This window comes from Strix uralensis, chromosome 2, assembly GCF_047716275.1.
Source record: "Strix uralensis isolate ZFMK-TIS-50842 chromosome 2, bStrUra1, whole genome shotgun sequence".
NCBI lineage: Eukaryota > Metazoa > Chordata > Aves > Strigiformes > Strigidae > Strix > Strix uralensis.
Window position 1 is genome coordinate 131,117,457 of NC_133973.1, and position 12,512 is coordinate 131,129,968.

Sequence of the window (12,512 nt, forward strand, 5' to 3'; positions counted from 1 at the left end):
CGAGGTGCAGCCTCACCAGTGCCGAGTACAGGGGCAAGATCCCTTCCCTGTCCCTGCTGGCCACGCTATTTCTGATACAAGTCAGGATGCCATTGGCCTTCTTGGCCACCTGGGCACACTGCTGGCTCCTGTTCATCCAGCTGTCAGTCAACACCCCCAGGTCCCTCTCTGACTGGCAGCTCTCCAGCCACTCCTCCCCAAGCCTGTAGTGCTGCTGGGGGTTGTTGTGGCCCAAGTGCAGCACCTGGCATTTGGCCTTATTTTTTTTGTTTAACTGCCTTCAAAACCCATAAATTTTTAAGATCCACAGTGTTCTCTGTCAATTAATTCCATGGCCTTGCTAATAGTTAAATAAATATCTCCTTATGTATATTTCAACCTGCTGGTTATTAGTTTCATTCGATGTCCCCAAATCCTTTTGTTAGAAGAGATAGCAAACATTGCTCCCTGGTAATTCTGTTTGTCTCCTGTAGTTAGGAAACAGGACATAATCTCTTACATCTTCTAACTGATTTTTCATCATAAGAAAAAAGTCCCTGCTAGACAAACTCTTCAAGCCAAAGGCATATAGCTGAACTACTGGTAACACTAATTTAATTTCAGAGATGGAAACACCACCACCCAGCTTTCTGTTTATCTGAGTGCCTCTTGGCTGTAACACCTACAGATTTATAACTGAACTCTGACAAAAAATGCAGTTCAGGTCGAAGTTGTTTTTATTATGTTTTTTCTTGACAAAAACAACATTGTTTTATGCTGAATAAATTTTCCAGCCAAGCCAAAAATAAATTTCATTCTAATATGCTTTGACTTAAAATAAAATTGAATAAAAGGTTAGACAGGGAAACAAAAATCAAACCAACAGTCTGCTGTCTTATTATTCAATATCATCTCCTAGAAAAACACTTTAACTACCTCTGCTTCCATCACTGAAGCTGTTGCACTTTGTATAATGTAACACTCTTCTTAAATTGCAGTCAAAATTTCCCATTATTCAGGAACACATCCTCAACCACAAGACTAGAAATTCTGTCACTTCCTTTGACTTGATGAAAACTTTAAATACATTACAGATACTGTAACAATAGAAGCTAATGCAGGTGTATGCAAGATTGCTCATGAGCAATGCTCAGGACATCCATAGAGAGCAGACCCTGGTCCACAACACCTACCTGACTCTCAAAACAGCACGCTCACTGCAAGGTTGCTCTGGCCCAATTAACATTTACTTGTCTCTGAGGAAGTGAAACAACTTTGTAAGGAAAGAATGAAATACATCAATTTCATAGCCCCTCCAGTTTAATGGTCTGATTACTCCTTTGGAAGATGGGCTCATGTTCCCCAGAGAGAGAAGGATGGTGAATGCAGGTTTCCCTTCAGAGCTGAGCTGAAAGGTGGTTTTGCCACTATTTTCATGAATGAAGGAAGCCCCGATTTACTCTTTTCCATTTGTCACTGAAAAGCAATTTGGACCTCATTTTATATCAAAAAACATGTTTGCTCAGCTTTAGCATAGTATTCTGAGGTCTTTTTAGACCTGAAATTTGTAGATAGCAAATTTTTATGCAGTGATGCAGCCAGCACTCCATTGAAAAATGCTCATAGGGCAAGGGAGACTTAAAAAATAGCTTATTTAAAGAATTACAAGTCACATAAAGAAACCATTAATTTAAATAAATTGCCACATACATTGAAAACTTTTAAAAATTTACTACTGCCAAATGCACTAAGCATTTATATTTTAAATTACCGATTGCAAAAAAAAAAATGGTAAGCAGCTAATCTGATTCAACTATTAGCTGTAGGAGTAAATTTGTTAACAAAATTTCAAAACTAATACTAATTTCAAAATCAATAACTTGACCTTATTGTTATTATTATTTGAAGTTACATAAAAGCTGAAGTTTCATAAACTATATGAATGCTTGCTGCATGGTATTGACTTGGTGTTAAAATTTACTCATGCAACATGGTCAATAATATCCAGGAGCTAAAAACAGTGGTAAATTTCACATCAACTCCAAATACCATTTTCTACATTCTCACCTTAGGAAAAAAATAACCCAACACATACAGTTAAAATTTTTCACGTATCTACTTGAACGTTGAGCCAACACCAGCACTACAAAAAAAAGTGCCATTCTTTTTGTGTCTGATAAAATTCAGAGAGGTTAAGGATGCTTCCACAGACAAACCTAATGCAGAGTGAGGAGAGCAGCAAAACCCCACTTGGTGTAATACCTCCCGGAAGAGCTGCATCTCCTTACACACACCTTGGGAATGGGAAGTAGTTATTAGCTAATGGTAGCTCATCTCACAGGGTGTAGCTACCTGGGGTTGAGGGAGGAGTAGGTGACACCCATTCAATTTCCACACAGACAGACTCAAGCATAAACTTTTAGAAAAGTCTAAGTACATCTACAACAGGAAGACGTCTTTTTATTTTTTTTTTCCCTTCATCACAAACATCCTGAAAGCAGAATGATACCCTATCGCTGTGCAATGCTTTTGGAGGTGCAGCTGTTCTAAATAATTTATAATGAAATGATCCTGTGACATCAAGCCTTCAGTTACTGCTTGGCTAGCCTAACTCAAAGCACATTAACTCTTTTGCTAGGTAAGCCACGCCTATAGTAATTTTGTGCAGAGTTTATGATCTTTCAATTCACACATTATTCCTTTTAAAATGCCCCCTGAGTAAGACAGGCTCCTCAACCCCAGTGTAAATCACATCCTCTCCAAGCAGAGTTTGAGACACCAACGTGTGTCAAGGCAAAGCTGCTGGGATGGGGATGAGCCCTGCCCTTTGCCAGGCACACCAGTATGAAAGACAAATCAAACCAATTCTCCACCCCTAAAAGACCATTTTGTACTGATCGGACCTGAGATTCCCACCTTAACTTACTGGAAGCCAAGTATGGCTTTGCTAAGAACAACAGATTTGAAACGGTGCGGAACAGAGACAGGCCTGAGGTGACGGAGGCCCGAGGCTCGGCTATGCGAAGCCGGCAGCCCCTGGCCAAAGGCCCGCCCAGGCGGTGGCCGGCCGCCCGCCGAGCCCGCCGTTTTGGCTACCGTTTGTGTTTGGCGGCGAGTTCGTGAGGCGAGGGGACGGCGGAGGAGGCGGGCAGTGAGGAGGGGCAGGGCGGGCACGGGGGTGCCGAGGGTGGGCAGGACGCTGCGGCTGGCAGGGGCTCCGGGCGGCTTCCCTGGAGCGGGCGCTCAAACTTGGGTCAAGTTTGCTTTGTTAACTTCTTCCGCGAGAGCTACAGGAAGTCCCGTTTCCTTTTCCTGTTTCCCCCCACCCCCCCCAAAATCAAGTTGCTTCCCCCACCCTCCGCGTTTCTCATCCGGCTCGGTCCTCGGCTCTGGCATCAGTCGCTCTTACCACATTTTTCCATTCCTCCGTCCGCTCTCTAACTGCCCAGTTATCCTCAGTCCCTCCGCGTCCCGTCTGCCACTGCCATGGACGAGCCTTTCCTTCGGGAACTACTCCCGCTAGTAGCCGAGCGCGGAACCTGGCGGCGCGTCCAGCCCAGGCGGCAGCGGGGCGGCCCTGGCGGCCGGGCAGGCAGCAGCCTCTGATGGTGGCCCGGAGGGAAACTCCTCACAGCACCAGGATTGATGTCTGCCCTTCCAAGCCAGAGGCCAAAGTGGGACAGCGGAGAGGCGAGGAATGAGAAAAAGGAGGTGCAGGTCGCTGCGGGGCGTTGTGAGAGGAAGGTGTGGGGATAAAGAAAGGGGGAAGAAAAACAAAACCCTGTAAACTCTGAGATGAATGAAGGCACCAGGAAGCTGCAGAGCTCCTCCCAGCTGCAGGGCTGCTCTGCAGGTAAGGGAAGATGCCCCAGGCCAGGCTTCGGAGGTGTGGTGGAGGGCAGGGACGGCTTCGCAGCCCTGACTTACCCCCCGAGCCTCCGGCTGAGCGGGCTCCAGCGCCGTGCGGGGCTCCGGGGCCCGGAGGAGGAGCAGCTGCCGCGGCCCGGCCTGGCCGAGCCCTGCCTGGGGAGGACGAGGCGCTTCCAGGGGCCCGAGGTGCGCTTTGCCTGCTGAACACACCGAGCGACTCGGTTCTTCCTCACCCGTGGTTAAAATCCTCCCAACTGACACTAGCAGTGTCTGAAGCATATTCAGGTTTGTGCAGGAAAACCAGTTACAACAGATAACCCAGAAGGCAATTCCAGATTTCAGTATTTTTACAAGCACTTTTCATCTGGGGCTCTCAAAGTGCTTTGCAAATATGAACTCGTTTAAGCTTCACAACAACCCCCGTGAGGCAAAGATAATGATCACTATACCCATTTTACAAATGGGGAAACTTTAGCACAAAAGAAGAAAAGTGTTGCCACAGATCAGGCATAGCAAGTTGAGAACAAAACTGAGCAGTCCTGCCTCCCAGGCGCTTGCACTAACAAGTAGAAAACCCTCCCTTCCACTCTGGTTTGATTGAGAAGAGCTATTCTGAACAGAGGTGTAGCGTTTAAAAAAATGGAGGAGAAAACACGCAGTTCAAGTTCAGTAAGAAACTTAAGCAGCTTCAGAGCATCAGCACCATTAGGCTACACACTTAACACCGAGTTAGCTGCAACTTTGAGTAGAATGCAAACAGGTTAAGTAGGGGGAAAAAAACCAAGCTTGCTTTTTGTAATGGTATGATTCAGACTAATGTGCGGAATGGAGTGATATAAGCAACACATCCAAACAAAGTACTCACACATCTTGCAAGTTTGATATTAAAACTCACGTGCCATGGGGAAATACATTTAAAACTCCTGCTCTAACAGCTGCTGTAAAAGTGGAGTAAGGTATGTGACAACAATGATGAGGTACTGTCAGGAAATACGGTCTGGCTGTAGTCTGAAAGTCCAAAGTGTTTATTCAAAGCCCAGCCAAGAGTTTTGACAGCGTATGAATGGCCTGTCTCACCGTGTATTAGTGGTTTTGGCTGCCAGAAGCAAAAAGTTGACCGAGGTTTTTCTTAAAAGTTGTAGAATCAGATCTTTGCTGGTTATAAGAAACTCTTTTTTTTTTTCATGATAACTTAAGTCAGTTTCTTTTTCATCCAAAATCTTATTTTCAGGTTCGGTGGAAATTGAAAGAAAGGAAGAATTCAGCAGTACCCTAGAGGATGACACCTGTCGAGTACAGGAACAGATGTGAAATATTTTTTCCTTGACTAACACTAGACTCCATGGAGGGCTGATCATTTCTAAGGTATGTAACCACAGAAGGCTTCTTACTCCAGATAAATTATCACTGAGCTATTTAAATTCGTAACTACAGTAGCAGTGCAAACATGTTGATGAAATAATCACTTGGATTTGGCTGCATGGTGCTGTTCTGCTGCTGCAGCAGTCTGGGGTGACTGTAATTTCAGGCAGGATGGGTACTAAAAGAACTCTGGGGAGGGAGCCCTGTTAACCAGTTCAGTACCATTGCCTGAAATAGCTAGTGCAATGGGCATTATATAGCTGCAGTGTATCTGAAGTCCTAATAGCATGCTGCTTTGCTTAAGAGTTATTTGCAAACAGTGGTTTCAATTAGTGGAAAACAGCTCAGAAGCTTATAGGGGGAAGAAACTGATCCTTTTGTGTTACAAAAGAAAACTACAAAAATGTCCATCACTGCTGTCTATAAAGAGGCCCCTAAAATTCACCAGTTTCAAATACCACAAGCCAGAGAGGTACCTTTTTCTTCCCATTAAATTGTGTTCTCTCTACCTGAGAATTCAGCTGTTAATACATAATTTCCCTTTCCTTTCTTGCACTGCATAAGAGAAGTTTTACAGCCTACCAAATTATTTTCAAAATAGGAAAAGCAAAATATAATCAAATTCAGAGACACATTGGGGCTCTGCAATACCAAATAAGGAATGCAAACTTCACATAGGAAAAAAAGATAAAAAGAAGGATTAAGCTAAAGAAAAGTGAAGTGGTGAAGGCAACAGAGAAGAGAATTACATGGTAACATATTCCACTGATAGAAAGATGTATAAGTTGATGATTTAAAACTTGAGCCCCAGTAAGTCATGTTCAGCTTTGATTTTGTGACCTGCCTTTCTCCATGCAGATCCCCTGTGGTAATTCTGTCTTTTTTTAATTCCACAGTAGTTCAAAAAATGATACGTACAGATACCCAGACAAACAGAGTTAATAAGATCAAACTTCCTAACACAAACCAGGACAGAGTGAGCAGTCAATAATTCATGATCTAATTTATGACTGTGTGCCAGGCAAGCATGTTTTGCCTAATGGGGTGAATGTCTCTTTATTAACTTACTACTAAAATTATGTACTGAACTAATAGCATTGTCAGAGGCCTGTAAACAGTGCAGATATGAATCAGTGTTTTGTGGCATCACTGTAATTATAGTAACATCCTGAACAAGCTGTATGCCATTGCAACGCATATAGACCTAGTACTGATAGGTTTAATATGAGATCAGAAGTTAACAAACAGGGACTTAGGCAGTGAATCACAAAGCAGACACACTTCTGTTTTGATATACAATGATGGTGAAATAAAGGCAGTTACCCAAGCTGGATTAGAGACACATGACACGCTTGGAAAGAACATGATCTCTCCTGGGAATAGCTCTTCACATTAATCTGAGAAAGCCCCTGGTTTTTTCCTATTATCACTCCCAATTCAATTCTAAGTAAGCAATGTAGAGCTACAAACGGATACCAACAGGCAACAACTGTGTGCCTGCTGCTGCTGGAGGGATTTAGGTTTCAGACTTTTCATCAGAGGCAAGGCACTGACTGTCAGCACAGCCCATGGGGCAAAGACTGAAAGGGGGGGGTGGTCCTTTATCTAGCCAGCTCTCAAGTGGGGACTCGCTTGTTTCCTCCATTTCTTCTTACCTTTGAGTTTCTCAGGTAAACTGCAAACAATAGTTATGCCACTGTGTTTCTTAATTCCATTTTTCAAGCTTTGAACAAATAGCATGAAGTGGTAATATTTCCTCAATGGTTCATCTTTAGTGAAGGACAGAAATATTTTTAAAAATCTGATCAGAATGCAATCTTTAAATTCATTTTTCTTAATTTTTATTAACAAAATATGCATGAGAAAGAGTCTTATCTTCAGAGTTCACCTCTTGCTACATATACCTAGCTAAATGTATAATCTTTTGACACATCACAGTGGGTTAGTTGACAACTGAAGGGAACACAAATCTAATTTGTTTAAAACCTTTGCTGGTAGGCATTTAACTGAAGCCTGTAAGGCACAGAAATATGAGAGAAGGAATCACTATTCTATTCCAGCTTTCTCCCTGATTTACTAGATGACTGAGGGCAAGTTATTTCAGTTTTTGTCTCCTCCCTTTAGCTTGTGTATTATGTTCCTTTCCCCACACCAAATCACTTCGAGAGCTGGAGGGAAAAAATCCAGTGGGGCTAACTATTATGGTGCTGGTAGAACAACACAGCATGCGTTAAAAATGCTGCAGTTTCATGATCCTAAATCTCCTGACAATCAGTAATTAAAGTAACATCAGGAAAGACACATTTACAAAGGAAAGATAAACACTGTACAGCCTTAGTAGTTTTTAACCTATGGTATTCAGCTAGCTGGGGGTACATGTGCTGTTTCTGATCAGTCTGCCGAAGGTAACCCTCGATCGATCTACTTTTCTCAACGTGTTTAAGTTGTCCTTACAAACATCCACATTCCTAAGGAACAAAATTTGATAGGTTCACAAATGGAAAGACTGGAAACCAGTTTCCTAGAAGAAAGAATGAATGAAACAGCTACAGGTCCGGGCAGCTTACCAGGTCAGCGTACCTTCAGGCACAACCACTTTCTTCCCTTTGACTCACCCCTCACATCAACCCTCTTTCCTCTTGAGTACAGCTCAGGCTCAAATACCAAAATAACCTTCGGTATAACATTAACCCTTGAAATTCAAGCTCAAGGCCGTCCCAGTCTATCTCACAGTCCTGCGAATAAACTCGTTCAGTCATATATGCAGTAACTGATTTTTGAATCACAGGTTCAGTAAAATGCCTATGACCAAGAGATTGGTATGAAACATATGATTGGAATCCTTGTTCTGTCTAAGACTTTCTTGGTTTTTAGATCCTAATAGCTTTTAAAATTCACATTTTCAAACTTGTCTTCACAAAAAAGAAGAGCATATTTTCTGATAGCAATAGACAAGGAACTCATATGACCCATTCATTCCTGTAGACAGAGTTTTGAGAAAAATACTTCCACCATAAGATCGGAATTGGACTGTGAGAAACTGTAAACAGAAAGAATGATTCTTGACTCAAAACAGTGTTGGTTTATGGTTGCTGAAAATAAATTCATATTCTGGGATTCTGCTTTTTAAAACTTGGTCATAATTGAAAGCTTTTCATTATTCTTTCACTATTTTTTTTAATCACGTTGTACCACTACACTGTGCTTCTAGTGTCATAAGCTGATCACTCTTCTTTTCACAGAGTATGCTGCATTTTCAGATGTGTGTTGCCTTTTAGAAGCCAGAATTTCACTTATGATCAATAAATGTCAATAAAAGGAACTGCTGAGATAGTGTACTGATGTTCTTTGCTTTATCTAGGCAATTGAGCCAACCACTGTATTTTTTTCTGTGACACAAACTCAAATAAAACAAAAAAATGGCACTGAGCCATAAATTACTGGAATTCTCTTTCTTTCAGAGAGTAAAAGAAGTCTAAGTTCAGAGCTTCTTTATTAAAAAGTAGATGTTTGCCCATGGACAACTGACATTTGTGAGATAGAAGCAAAAGTTTTTATGCATCAAAAGTCTTGAAAGATCAAACTGTTGAGAGGAATTCTCCTTCAACTCAGTGGGAATGGTTGCTGCTTCTGGAGGTTTTATATTCTCTGTCTGTCACTGACTTGAAACTTAAAGCTTCAAAGAAACACAGTATGCAGCATTCAGAAAAAACTAATTTTCAGTTAGTCCCAAGGTTTTATATTCACATTTAGCTAATCAAATCTAAAATTAATTAATTTTTATTCCATTATTTACTATATATGAAATTATCTCCTATATATTATATGGACATCATAAAAGATTCCACAGCTGTCTGTATTTTGTGAGATTAGGAGTCAGTGTACTTAATCTAAAATGTCTTCTAAAATCTGAATTATGCAGTGTATTGGTCTTATACTAGTTCTAGAAGACAGTGCATTTCAGGGAAGGTAGTATGTGAACATAGTAGTTGTTCCTCAAGGGGGGCAGCGGAGTGGGAGGTGCTGATCTCCTTTCTCTGGTGACCAGTGATAGGACGTGAGGAAATAGAGTGAAGCTGTGTCAGGGGAAGTTCAGCTTGGACGTTAGGAAAAGGTTCTTTACTGAGAGGGTGGATGGTCACTGAAACAGGCTCCCCAGGGAAGTGGTCATGGCACCAAGCCTGTCAGAGTTCAAGGAGTGTCTAGACCATGCTCTTAGTCATATGGTTTAGTTTTAGGTAGTCCTGCGAGGAGCAAGGAGTTGGACTCGATCCTTATGGGTCCCTTCCAGCTTGAGATATTCTGTGATTCTGTGCTTCTGTGATTAGTATTTGAAAGTTCAAGAAGTCTTTCAAAACCAGGGATGTTTTATTAAAATTAATGTAGTCTAAAGTAGCTGACAACTTTTACTATTTTTTAAGTAGAGATATGGGCCATGAAGTGATACAAACCCAAATTGTACCTATGGTCAATAAAAGTACTGTTCTCCACTAAAGGAAAAAAACCCCAGGCACTTAATCACCTTTGTTCCAGCCTCACACACAGGTTTTATATATAAGAATAATCTACATAATCAGAGAACAATTCAGGGTGGAAGAGACCTCTGGAGGTCATCTAGTCCAACCTCCTTCTCAAAGCAGGGCCAAATTGTAAGTTCAATCACATTGCTCAGGACTTTGTCCAGATAAACTCTGAATCCCTCTAAAAGACAGAGATCCCATAATCTCACTGAACCACCAGTTATAGTGCCTTACTAACCTTATTAAAAAGACTTTTTTTTTCCTCAGACCCAACTGGAATTTTCCTTACTGCATCATGTGACTGTGGCCTCCAGTCCTTTCTCTGTGCATCTCTGTTGACCTCCATGCTGGTGTTCATCGCTGCCAGGGCACACTGCTGACTCAGGTGGAAGTTACAGAATCACAGTATCATTTAGGTTGGGAAGCACCTCTTGAGATCACCTCATCAAACCCTCCCTGGTGAAGCAAGCTTAGCTAGAACAGGTTGTCCAGGAACGTGTCTGGTCTGGTTTTGAGTATCTCCAAGGATGGAGAGTCCACAACCTCTCTGGGCATCTGTGCCCAGAGGCTGTCACTCTCACAGTAAAAAAGTGTTTCCTGATGTTCAAGTGGAATTTCATGTGTTTTGTGTCTGTTGCTCCTTTCCCTGTTGCTGTACATTACTGATAAAAGTCTGGCTCCTTTTGCTTCATTCCCTCCCATCAGGTATTTATACCTGATATTTATGTACTTACAACTATAAATTGCCACTGGAGAGTTACTCCTTCCAAGGTGCAGGAGGTTGCATTTGCTTTTGTTGGACTTACATGAAAATCCAGTTGACCTACTCCTCTCCACTTGTAAACACACACATATGTAAGATTTGCATTAAGTCCATTTCTTGCCGGTCTCTTCACAGTCTCGCTATTTGAAGAACTTCACTCAGCTAAGTTAGATCAAAAGGACTTCATGTAAAATGCAGTAGAAGTAGTTTTACAGGCTTTTATGATTTATAAAACAGACAGTAGATTTAGAAGGCAGTTCAAACAGTCTGCACTACTATATAATATAGAGTATCTGCAGGCAGAGTCTGAGGCAAAAATGGACATGAGAAAGTATATAGTTTTTCTGTGCATAAACACCAATCTCCCGTTCTCAGATAACTAAAAATTGGGCTTTTGCTAGGAACCTAGGTTATTGCTATTCTTGGCAGATGTTACTGCGTGTTGTTGAGCTTTTGTTCCTGTAGAGTGGCCTTAGCTGATAAACTCTGATATGTAAAATTAATTATCATGTAAGTCAGTGGAGACTGCCCCAGGATAGCTCTTCTCTTCAGTGGCACATCAGTAATGATCACTGATAAATACATTTTCAGGTGTTCCTAAAACATGACAGGATTATGTCTTTGCTAGCATCATAGCAAAGTAAAATCCATTTACCAGATAAAACAAGGAAAGGAGGAATCTTTGTAAAAACTATGTTTACAAATGAGAATAGGAAAAATGATCATGCCAAATATATGCTTATCAATTATAACATTTTACTTCAAAATGTGCTAACAAATACTGTAAGAATACTATCTAAGTCTTAGTATTGAGATAACTATACTTGTACTACTTAACTTTTATTACAAAACAGAAAGTTTGCCAGGTCTAATCTTACCATGGATTAATGAATTACATTTGTATGCTATTTTTTGTGGGTTTAGAAGGTCTTTCTAAGACCTTTACAACACAATAATTACTAAATATTCACATAAGTTAAATTTACAGTAATTAGTATAGCAATGAGTTATGAAATATTTGATTTCATACAAAGATAGCATGACAAAATACTGCAGTGGCTTCTGTCCTAATAGTTTAAACTAAAAAAGCTTTCAAAAGTAATTAAAAACTCTACTAAAAAGATACTATTTTTTGCAAGGCATTCTTTCTTATTTGTAGAAAGGTAGATGCAGGTTTAAGACCCCCCTAATGCTCTTCATCATGTCAAATTTGATAGCATGATTTCCAAATAGTGCTGTTTCCTCATGCTCTGTTTTGCATTAAGCTTATCTGGCCCAATGCAAACATTTGCAGTATAGATCACTACAGCTGAACTAGGTGAAGAAACTCCTTTTCACTTGAGTCACCAGTGAAAATATAGGCCCTTTTAAGATGTGATTTGTCTGTTCTATTTTAGACATTGACTTTAGGATGAGATGAATCACAACCTAGAAATGCTTGGGTTTTTCTTCACTGTTAGGAGATTCTAAGATGACTAGCTTAGGCGTAGATAGCTGCATTTTAGTCATAAAGTTGCATGAGATTATTCTTACTCCTTTTGTCTACAGTCATATTCAGACCATAATTTCTTCAGGCACTGCCAACCACCATGACTCCTCATCACTATCACAGTAAAAATAAGAATGGTTTCCAAAATCAAATTACTAACCCACTATAAGAAAAATCCAAAACTTGCTCTAAGAACTGGCCAACTCCCCCTACTTTTAACTTTGAATTAAAGGAAAAGGCTTTGGGAAAAAAAGTTATTGCTACCATCTGGTCCCATCTCATGAATTTTAGACCATCTGTTTTTGGCAAAGGCTCCCAGAACTCAGATTCCAGTGCTGAGATCATGAAAGCTTTAGAATTTTATCCCAAGTCTTTCCAGCTAAATTGCCTTTTTGGAGCATCAGCAGGCTTCATGACTGACAGATGGGTGGCAGTCTCTGTGATAGACAGAAGCCTTTCTGCATTCAGTCCATAAGGAAAGAGAAGCACAAGCACTTCTGTGGTTCCACTTGTTTAAGAGATGTGCTAC

The 12,512-nt window shown here is 41.0% G+C and overlaps 1 protein-coding gene across 29 annotated transcripts in view; it reads right to left on the reverse strand.

Moving 5' to 3' along the window:
* The window catches only part of DLG2 (discs large MAGUK scaffold protein 2), a 1,055,297-nt gene that overhangs the window by 346,564 nt on the left and 696,221 nt on the right, over positions 1-12,512 (reverse strand). The window lies entirely within an intron of this gene.